Below are 12,154 nucleotides of genomic sequence, written 5' to 3' on the forward strand. Positions count from 1 at the left end.
AAATATGTGTTTGCCATCAATTTTTCTCTACCTTGAACCTTGCATTTGAAACATTTACTACCATACCGATAACACAAAACCAGGCTCTAATACCACTTGTTGCGCTCGACAACTCTAAACTCAATGAGTTAATTTTTGACAAATAAAGTACTAGAAATAAAACATGAAACACTTCCACGGGCACGACAAACTGAATTCCATTATATCAATAAAAGTTATATCAAAAAAGATTTTGGAACATAGAGTTATCTCTCTAAACCTCGATAAAAACCCAAGTCAAACAAACCCCTTTAAACCTACTCTCCAAAGAGCCCACTGATGATCTTTCATCTCTATTCCATAACTAGACCATTATCTAAGTAAATACCATAACTAAACCATTGTCTAAGTAGAGACCATAACTAGACCACTGTCTAGGAAGAGAACTTTGAGAGCAAACGAGACTTTATCTCATTAAAAAGAGAGCCACCTAAAATCTACACAGGTCCTGCTTCTCTACAAGAAAAGCACTTGTATCTAATGCATAGGAGGCCCTACTCCCCCCCTCTCTCTCTAGAGGAACAACCATTCCCGTGTGGTGACCCAAATAAAGCATATTTTCTCTCTCGACAAGAACTACTTTAAATAGGAAAAGCTACTCCCCATAAAGTGGTATGGTACGTGAGGCTCTTCTTTTCCATAACTTTTAGGACTTCTAACTTTTCCGATTAAATACAAGATTTCCTTGTATGGGTGATTTTGGATAGCACCAAATCTAATATTATCTTCATGGGTCAACTTGATGGATGACCCACTTAAGCAAAATGATGAAAACTCAGAAGACCTTAACAAGTCACCTTCTTAATGTGGTGACCCTTCAAACAAGGAATCGAGCCCAGAATATCAAACCAAACCTTCATTTTAAGGCAAACCCAAAGGAAGGCAAGGGGGATGTAGGGGAGTCAACCTCAACCATGGATTTTACTTTTAGAGGAACTAATTGGTTTTTGATATATGGTGTGAACTAGATTGATGCTACTAATTATTAGGTCGGATCAGTTGATTCCGATCAGACTCCATTTTTTCAAACCCTATTCTTGCATTAGGGTTGGAGGCTTGCGAGGGGAAGGGCCAAAACATGCCACCCTTACAACATCACGTATAGTAGCCTTAATTTGGGAAAAGACTGGTAGGGCTTCAAGTGCACTTGAAATCCATAGCAACCTTGTAGCCATCTACTTATTAGTTGATATTGATAGGTCAATCATGAGCCCTTATAAGAGCGACCACGAGATGGGTTATATGTACAGATAAGAGCGACCACGAAATCCATAGAGCGTGGTTACATGGTTGAAAAACATGGAATGTCTAGTTGTAAGCGTTGGAAATGTGGCCTATCAGGCCTTTCTTCTCCAGAAAATTTATTTTTACAATAATGGTACAAAAGCCATATTGAAGTATATGTGAAATCCCATGTGGTTAACACGAGACAATGCCATACACATGGATCCATTTTGAGCTTTAACAGGATGTATCACTGGAGGGAAGACCCAATAGTGTGTTTGGATTTCTTGTAAATTGTGGAAATACTTCGATGACATCCTATTATATGAGTCATTAGTTGACTAATGACATATTTAGCTCATTACATAGGATTAACAGTTTGGTGACAACTTGTTAATCTTAATTTGCTGCAAGTAAGAGAATTAAGGCAGAAGTTACACTTGGATCTCAACTCCTATAGACCATGAATGTGAGAGTTACTAAATAAAGGTGTTCCCTATAAAAGAAGGTTAACCCCTCTAGAAAAGATAGCGAAGGACAGAAAGAGGTGAATGAGATTCACCAAAGAAGGCTCTCAAAGTTGTTTTGTTACCAGATGGCTTGGTCTATAGGATTTGGTAACCTTAGGTCCCGCATGTGATTTAATGATAGATCCGAGTAAACTGTTTATCGATTTCTATTTTATTTATTTATTATTATTTTCACTGGGACTAACAACGGTATCAGAACGAGATTTATAGACCTTTACCCACTCAGGCCTCCCCCCATCATGCCAGTACCTGTTCAGATAGAGATAGCAGATCCTATAACTACATGGTCCCCTCAACTTAAATGTCTCAATGGAGCATTTCTCAAATGTGCCTGAAGATAGGTCATCAAGTCTTGGAATGTACACCTTCTCTCACAAGGTTAGAGAGAGAAAGAGAGAATTAGACCCAATTTTATGGTTGTCATAAAGAGTAGAGACAGGAACAATTTTTTGGAGTTTTATGTGTCTACTCTCCATGATCTGTATAGATTTTTGTTTTTTGATGGTGGGTGCCAAATAGCACAGATTTTAGAGAGAGAGAGAAATTTATGTCTGTCACAAAGATTTAGAGGGAGAAAATAATTTAACAAAGTTTCATTGTAATGTGTCTTCTCGCCATAATCTCTATGTTTATCTGGCAGAGAGAGATTGCAGATTCTCTCCATAATCTATGTTTATATGGCAGAGAGAGAGATTGCAGATTTGTTAAATGCTTTGTTTAAAACTATTGCCACATTGCCAATTCTTTGTAAAATATTTTGTAACATTCTGTTCAATATAAACTAGTGCTATCTCACTAGCTTCCCCTGTTTCTCTCTCTAGAAACACAAATTTATAGAAAGACTTAGAGAATTGGTTATGGCATATTTGTACTTTTTTTTTTTTTTATAGGCATCACCAAATACATGACTGATCTGATCTCTGGTATGAGAAACCAAATAACAGCTTGTTTTTATCTTCACAGTATAGGAGCACGCATTTTCTAGCACTTCTTCTCTCTTTAACGCCTGCTTATCCTTGATCTTTAGAGAACCCAGCTCATGAGATTTAATGGCTATTAAATTCGAGAGAGAGAGAAAAGCATTGAAACAAGGATGAGAGAGAAAATCATTCTCTCCATTTTTTCCAAATCTAGTGAGAGAAAACTCATGTATTTGGGTTTCAATATTGTGGATATTTTGATTGGGAAAACAGGGGAATTTGAGATTGGTGATACGTAATTTTCTGTCATTATTTAATGTTGAAAAAGAAAAAAGAATTCATTATTTATTTTAGGGGTCCTTTGGTTATTCCACTCATGTATGAGTAGTGAAGGATGCCGATAATATAAAATCAAGTGTCGGGCACAACAATCCTTCTAGCCTATCATCTTTACATGCCTTCAAAGTATTTTATGACATGGATTTTTTTAATATTATGATGATTAATTTACCCATATTTTAATTGAGAAATGATCTTATAGGACCTTCTCCCACCCATGTGTGTAGGACCCCAAAGGATCACCATTAAATTTGACACAAATCTCTAAAAAAATCAAGTCTCACACCCATGTGATAACCTTTCTAAAGATCCGTATTAAATTTTGGTAAATTCTTTATTGCTTTAAATTAGAATTTGGCATGTTTCAATTGCAAAGCGTTTGTAATAAGTTCTTTATTGCCTTAAATTAGAATTTGGCAGGTTTAAATTACAAAGCTTTTGTGGTATGTTCTTTATTGCCTTAAATTAGAATTTAGCAGGTGTAAATTATAAAACATTTGTGGTAAGTTCTTTATTGTCTCAAATTAGAATTTTGTAGGTTTCCATTACAAAATTTTTGTCGTAAGTTCTTTATTGCCTTAAATTATAAATTTATTGACATTCTATTTTATCTTAAGAGCATGAAATGAATGCAAATCAATATGCATTCCTATTTTGAAATTTAAGTTACTCTCTCTGTCTCTCTGTCTCTCTCTCTCTCTGAGCTTTGGATTTAAAAACCAGTTGTAGACGACATGTTTAAGAAACAAATGAAAGCAATAGGCCTTTTTCTTCTGTCTTGGCTAAAAGAAAGATGTAAATAAAATTCAATGTGTTGGTGATAACTGATAAGGCATAAGAGAAATCCCATACAGGTAGCATGAGGCGATGTCATATACAAAACCATTGAGGTCAAGAAATCCAAGTATTGTGTATGACCACTCTGGTAAGGTATATGAGAAATCCCATACAAGTAGCATAAAGCAATGCCATATACAAAATCATTGAGGCCAAGAAATCCAAGTGTGGAATGTGTTGGCGATAACTGGTAAGGTAAATGAGAAATCCCATACCGGTAGCATGAGGCAATGCCATATATAAAACCATTGAGGTCAAGAAATCCAAGTATAGTGTATGACCACTATGGTAAGGTATATGAGAAATCCTATGCAGGTAGCATAAGGCAATGCCATATACAAAATCATTGAGGCCAAGAAATCCAAGTGTGGTGTTTGATCATATTGGCAGGGTATATGAGAAATCCCATATAGGTAGCATGAGGCAATGTTATATACAAAACCATTGAGGCCAAAAAATCCAAGTGTGGTGTTTGACCACATTGATAAGGTATATGAGAATTCTCATGAAGGTAGCATGAGGCAATGCCATATACAAAACCATTGAGGCCAAGAAATCCAAATGTGGTGTTTGACCATATTAGTAAGGTATATGAGAAATCCCATGAAGGTGGCATGAGGTAATACCATATACAAAACCATTAAGGCCAAGGAATCCAAGTGTGGTGTATGACCACATTGGTAAAGTATATGAGAAATCCCATATAGATAGCATGACGCAATGCCATATACAAAACCATTGAGGCAAAAAAATCCAAGTATGGTGTTTGATTACATTAGTAAGGTATATAAGAAATCTCATTCAGGTAGCATGAGGCAATGCCATATACAAAATTATTGAGGTTAGGAAATCTAAGTGTGGTGTATAAACATATTGGTATCTCATGCAGGTAGTATGAGACAATACCATATATAAAACTATTGAGGTCAAAAAATTCAAGTATGGTGTTTGATCACATTGGTAGATTATGTGAAATCCCATGTGGAAAGCATACGGTAATGCTATGTATGAGATGTTAAAGGGCCTTCAAGCCAAGTGGAAGTTGTTGGAAATGTGGCCCATCAGACCTTTTTTTTTTGGAAATTTATTTTTTAATAATAATACAAAAGCCATATTGAAGTATACGTGAAATCCCATGTGATTAACATGAGGCAATGCCATATACATAAATCCATTTTTGAGCTTTCATAGAATGTATCACTAGAGGGAAAAACCCAATATCATTGGAGGGAAAACCCATTGGTGTGTTTGGATTCCTTATAAATTGTGGGAATGCTTGAATGACATCCTACTATATGAATAATTAATGAATAATGATAGGTTTAGCTCATTACATGATTAACATTTTGGTAATAGCTTGTTAATCCTAATTAGCTGTACTTAAGGGAATTAAGGCATGAGTGACACTTGGATCTCAACTCATATAGACCATGAATGTGAGAGTTACTAAACAAAGGTGTTCTCTATAAAAGAAGGTTAACCCTTCTAAAAAAGATAGCAAAAGATAGAAAAGGGTTGAATGAGATTCACCAAAGAGGGCTCTCAAGGATGTTTTGTTACCGGATGGCTTGGTCAATAGGATTTGATATGAAACCTTAGATCTCTCGTGATATTTAAAGACAGATCCGAATAAGTTCTATATCGATTTCAATTTTATTTATTTATTATTATATTTATTGGGACTAACAGTAAGTTGATGTGTTATATCACAACATGTCCGCTCTCTTAAGTTTTTCCTAATATGAAAAATTAGATGATTTTTCTTTCTTAAGAATCACCTTGAAAATTACCCCTCTGAAGGACCATGTTGGAATGCAGTATTTATTCTCTTTAGAATACAAGGCACAACGCCACGACCCAACATACAAATAACGACTCCCTTCGCTATCTTCTTTAAGCCATTGCTGAAGGTTGTGGCCGTGGGAGAGGAGAAGGTAAACTTGCAGTTATAGGATACATTTTTTTTTTTTGGATAATTCAGTGGGGATGATGAGGCCCTACCTATTTTTTAAATCGTTAGTGGTTTTTTAATGCGTTAGGTAAGAATGAAATTTTAGACCTTAACTGGGGTACAAGTGGTGCTACCACCACGACCCCAACCCCATTTTCAAAGTGGTAAGTAAGTGGGGATTTGAGCCCCTACCCTTTGGAGTCAGAGACCTCATTATGGGGCCAAGGCCCCAAGGCATTCTCATATGGGACTTTTTGGAACTCGAAAAGAACAGAGACCGAATAATTTTGGGTTGTCAAGATTCTGAACCATTCAATTATTTGCACGGTGTAGATTTTCAAGCCTGCATAGTAAGAAATGCGGGCTTGGATGCACCAAACAATTTTTTTTATTTTATTATTAAATAATTGAAAACAATGTAAAATTTGTTGACAATTGTAAGAAAAAATACGAAAAAAGAATCTATAATAATAGAAAGATCGAACAATGTAATGAAATAATAAAAAGAGAGGGAAGGGGCTAACGTCGTGGTGGTAACACCCCACACCCTTATCATCACGTTGTGGTTTCCATTCCCACCACTAACACCACCCCACTAATACCTTCAAAATGCTAACTTGTAATCTACTTGAAAAAATAGGTAGGGCATGTCTTCCCCACTAAATTACCCAAAAAAATAGTGAAAAGAGAGATTTATGAGAGAGCAAATATGGCATTGGGTGCCTGCCGGAGCATTGAGACAACCATGCGCCTTCTTCTCTAGTAGGGGCTTTTTTATTACAAGGTGTGCATTGTTCACTTGTTCCCTCGGGCATATTTTTTTGTTTAAAATTTTGATGTCTAGATTTGAATCACTAGATAGTTATCTTATGGGATTTTATAAAATGAGACCATTGATTTCTGGTACAAGAATGTCACAAATACTTATAACCATACAATGTGAAATCTGATAACTTGGATGTGTCACTAAGTTCGAGAAAATTTCTTATGAACTTTAAGCTTTGTCAATGAAATAATTGCAGCCACCCAATTTCACATCCAATGGTCAAGATTAATTGAGACCACCTTGTATCAAAGATAAATGATCTCATTATATAGTTTCTCTTATCTTATAAGCAAAAAAATTTAGATTGTCAATCTAAACAAATCTTTTATTTCGGGAATAAGTTCACAACAATATAATCCTTCTTTCTAAAGCGATTGAAGGTGTTTATTTTTTGTGGTCGAGATGGTTTGAAATTTGAAGTTCTGTATGGAACTTAATGGTTTGAAACATACTTAAAAAAAAAGTGACGCAATATTGGATTATATACAATGAGACCGTTTAACTTGATACAAAGAGGTCACAATTACTTACGACCATCCAATGTGAAATTTGATAGGTCTGGATGGGTCCCAAAATTCGAAAAAATTTATTTTTGAGTTTGAGCTCGGTCAATGGAATAAATGCAACCAGTTAATTTCATACCCAATGGTTGGAATTAATTGTGACCACCTTAGACCAAAGATAAAGGAAAATTGTTTCATGCGGACTGGACCACATGACTACATATGCTGTCTAAAAGTGTAAATACTGAATGATTATAATTGAATATGTTATATTATAAAATTGAAAACATCTTTCAAAAAGGGGTGCAGTTAGCATACGGATGTATATGTAGCTGTAGAGGTAAGATGAACCCTCAAATTTTATCATGGTATATAATTTTGATGCAAAATGTTCTTAGGATCATCTCAAAATCTATTTCTATATCTAATTATAAAATTTTAAATTTAAAAAATGGCTAAAATCAAGGAGATCTATAAACATATGAAAATCTTGAAAATGGACGGTGTAGATAATATGTTGTAAAATGCACTATTTCTGAGACTTAAAATCTTTTTAATTATCATGGTCATATATCTCGATGTCGAGATGATCAATCAAAAGGTTTTTCAACCATCTTTTCCGATGAATTTTTGAGGTGCATCCGCAGCTGTAGAGGTAACGTTGCATCCTTATATAAACTTTTTCCTTCAAAAAATAGCTCTTTAAATCAAGGAGTTATTGTCAATGGATAATGGGCTGATAATGTCACATAAAACACTGAAAAGAGAGATTTGTGAGGAAACAAGCATGCAGTTGTGCGCCCGCAGGAGCACCCTTCTCTTAAATGAGGGGAGAATCAGACAACCGCGTGCCTTCTTCTCTTGCTAGTATTCGCCTTTTCATTGTAATGAGCACATGTAGGTGCACACTGGTCCCCTAGGCATTCTAAAGCAATTAAAGGTGATGGTTCAATGCTTAAAGTTCCGCATCAACTTTTACTTTAAAAATTGTGACTCGATACACAACTCCACATTTGGAACGTATTTATATAGATATAAGTAGCCCATTTGGAAACTTGAATATCTAATCGGGTCTTTCACTAAAAAAAGGAAGTGATTTAGGGCCTGTATGGGTACATGGATTTTAAGACATGGATTTTTAATATTTTGGATATTGTTAAAATCCACCGTTTAGATTGTTCAATGACTTGGATACTTAAAATCAGAAAAATCAAAATCATGGAAATAAGACCTACTTTTCCATGATTTCATTTCCATACCAAAACTTGTTTTTTTGTATTTTAAAGGCCCATGGATTTCACTCATTGGCTCCCCCGACTCGAAACATAGGGAGCAATTGGTCGGTATGAAAATTTCGGAAAGAGAATGATCCTAAATTTTTTAAAGATAGAAACTATCTCAAATTTTAACTTTTAGATAGAGAAAGCATGTTAAAATTTTAGAGAGAGAAAGTATGTTAAAATTTAGAGAGAGAGTCCAAATTTTGTTAGAGAGATTAACGATCTCAAAATTTTATAGAGATAAACTATCTCAAATTTTAACTATTAGAGAGAGAAAGTATGTTAAAACTTTAGAAAGAAAAACTAGGTTAAAATTTTAGATTGAGAAAGTACCAAATTTTTTTAGAGAGATAAACTATCTCAAAATTTTAGATAGTGAAACTATCGGACATTTTAAATTTTAAAGAGAAACTGTCATATTTTAGAGAGAGAAATTACATGCAAATTTTTAGAGAGAGAAACTATCTCAATTTTTTAGAGAGAACTATTTCAAAAATTGTGAAGAGAGAAACAATCTCATATTTTAATTTTTAGAGAGAGAAACTATATCAAATTTTAGAGAGTACCTAAAAATTTTTAGAAATAGAAACTCTCAAAAAATTTAATGAGATAATATCAAATCTTAAGTTTTAGAGAGAGAAAGTATTCTTAAAATTATAGAGAGAGAATGAATTCTTAAACTTTTAGAAGCGAAACAACCAAAAAAAAAAATTAGAGAGAGAAATATCTCGGTTTTTAGAGAGAGAAACTATCTCGAATTTTGAGGTTAGAAAGAAACTATCTCAAATTTTGAATTTTAGAAGGAAAAAATATATTAAAATTTTAGAAATAGAAATTATAGAAAATTTTAGAGAGATAAACTACTTAAAAGTTTTTAGAGAGAGAAACTATTTCAAATTTTTTGGAGAGAAACTAACGTAAAATTTATGTTTAGGGGAGAAAAAGTATATTAAAATTTTCAAGAGATAAACTATATCAAATTTTAAATAGAGAAAGTACGTGAAATTTTTAGAGCGAGAAACTATTTAAAAAAAATTTAGCAAGATAAACTATCTCAAATTTTGAGTTTTAGAGAGATAAAGTATCTTAAATTCTAAACTTTTGATAGAGAAAGTATATCAAAGTTTAGAGAGACCCTATATCAAATTTTAAAGAAAGAAACTATTTCAAAATTTTAGAGAGAGAGAGAGAGAGAGAGAGAGAGAGAGAGCTATCTTAAACTTGGAAGTTTAAGAGAGAGAAAGCATCGTAAAATTTAAGAGAGTAACTTTATCAAATTTTAGAGAGAGAAAGTACATAAAAACTTTTTGAAAAAAAAACTATTGCGAAAATTTTAGAAAGAAATTATCTCAAATTTTAGCTTTTAGAAAGAGAAAGTATCTTAAAATTTGAGAGAAAAGCTATATCATATTTTCGAGAGATAAACTACTTAAAAATATTTTGAGAGATAAATTATTTCAAAATTATTGAAGAGGGGAACTTTCTTAAGGTTTAAGTTTTAGAGAGAGAGCATCTTAAAATTTTAGAAAGAGAAACTATATTACATTTTAGAGAGAATAAAGCACCTAAAAATTTTAGAGAGAGAAGTTATCTCAAAAATTTTAGATAGACTATTTCAAATTTTAAATCTTGGATAGAAGGTATATTAAATTTTAGAGAGACAAACCATATCAAATTTTAAAGCAAGAAACTATTTCAAAATTTTTATAGATACACTATACCAAATTTTGAGTTTTAGAGAGAGAAAATATATAAAAATTTTAGAGAGAGAAATTGTATCAAGTTTTGTTACCAAACAATGGACATAGAAGTGATTGCAAATAATCCATGAATTTTGTATAGTTTGTCCAAACAAGAGATTTGAGGAATCCATGATAAAAATCCTTAATATTGAAAATCTATATATTTTTATGAATTTCAAATATCTAAGATTCCTAACTTCCTCCTATCCAAACAAGCCCTTATAGAATTTCAATGTTCCGAATTGGTCTTATCTCGCAATAAAAGCTTCGTATTTCACTAAGTACAGAAAGACCTTGCTTCCAAACATCAAGTTCCGAACTGTGGGTACCATGGGAAAAAATAAAAAATACGAAAAGAGCGAGACAAGTGTATGATATACCATTGACGGAAAAATCGGGCAGTCTAACCGATAACGACTAGATTTGATCCGAACCTAGGTTTCTGTCGGTTTTGGTTACTGACTGGATACTTTTTAAAAAAATTATATAAATTCTAAAAAATAAGAGATTTTTTTTGTAATATATATTTTTTTATCATTATGGCAAAGATTAGAAATTGTTTTGCTTATTAATATATATTTTTACATTTACCCATATTTTCTTAAAATTTCAAAAATACTTCTAGGCGCAAATCGATACTTTAAAATCTTTTTATTATTATTATTAATTTTCAACTTTATTTGAATGTATTTTATTTAATCATTCTCTAAATATACTTTTCATATTTTATAATATATATATATATTATTATTTTTAATATTTTTTTGATCGTTGAGGACTTGTCCGTTAGAATAGTTGAACCGGCCGATTACCGGTTAGCCCAGTTGAGCCGCTCTTGGGCCCATGTCCGGTTAATTGCTCTGGTTCAATTTTTCCTACAATATAATATACAATATAGTGGACGATTGCTAACTTCCACAACTTATAGGAGATATTGACGCAAATTTCTCATTTATAAAAGGGTGTGGTTTTTACAAGGTTGCAACCTTAAGTAATCCAATTAAGATCATAACATGTACTTTCGACGTAAAATTGTTTTAGGATCATCTAAAAATTTATTTTTATATCTAATTATAAAATTTTAAACTTCAAAAATGGTTAAAATCAAGTAGATGTATAAACATATGTAAATCTTGAAAATAGATGATCTAAATATTGTATTGCAAGATGTATTATTTTTAGGATTTAAAATATATATTTTTTTCATATTCATACATCTCGATGTCGATACAGGATTTTCAGCAATTAACAACTTTTTTAAATGGATTTTTGAGACGTATATTTAATTCTATATTATTTTAAAATTGCAACCATATATAAACTTTTTTCTTTATATAAATAAAGCCTACTTCACAAGTATTTGTAGTGTACATTCATGCTCCGACACAACATAAATACAAAACGAAAATTATGCCCAAAACCTTTTTCTCCGTATTTTCAGTGGGCCTGCATATACATAGAAATAGAAATATACATGCTTGTGCCTTCTTCAGATGGATGATCTGGACAACTTCACTTCTTGCCACGTGTGCTACCAAAGCCCAAACGAAAGGTTTGATTGTTAATATGTGATTTGGAACTTGAAATTCTATAAATCACTGGACTTTTTTTCTTTTTTTTTTAAGTACAACACCTTTTTAGATATGAAAAAAGCTTATATAAAGCTGAGGCTCTAAACAATAATGAAATTAGATCCCACCTCAAAAATTTCATAACAAGCAGTTGCTTTGATGTCTATATATTTTAAATTAATCATCTCGACATCAAGATACATAAACAAGATAAAAATATATATTTCAAACTAAAAAAATAGTGCATCTTGTAATACATTTTTGGACTGTCAATTTTCATCATGAAAATATATTTTAAAGCTATCACAAAGATTTACAGTATTGAAATAACATCTCTCCATACCATTTGAATGTGCACTTTACTTTGATCGTTCAACTTGAAGTATTGAACG

The sequence above is a fragment of the Amborella trichopoda genome, chromosome 1 (genome assembly GCF_054954075.1).
Source record: "Amborella trichopoda isolate Santa Cruz 75 chromosome 1, AtrichopodaSantaCruz75HAP2 v2.0, whole genome shotgun sequence".
Classification (NCBI taxonomy): Eukaryota; Viridiplantae; Streptophyta; class Magnoliopsida; order Amborellales; family Amborellaceae; genus Amborella; species Amborella trichopoda.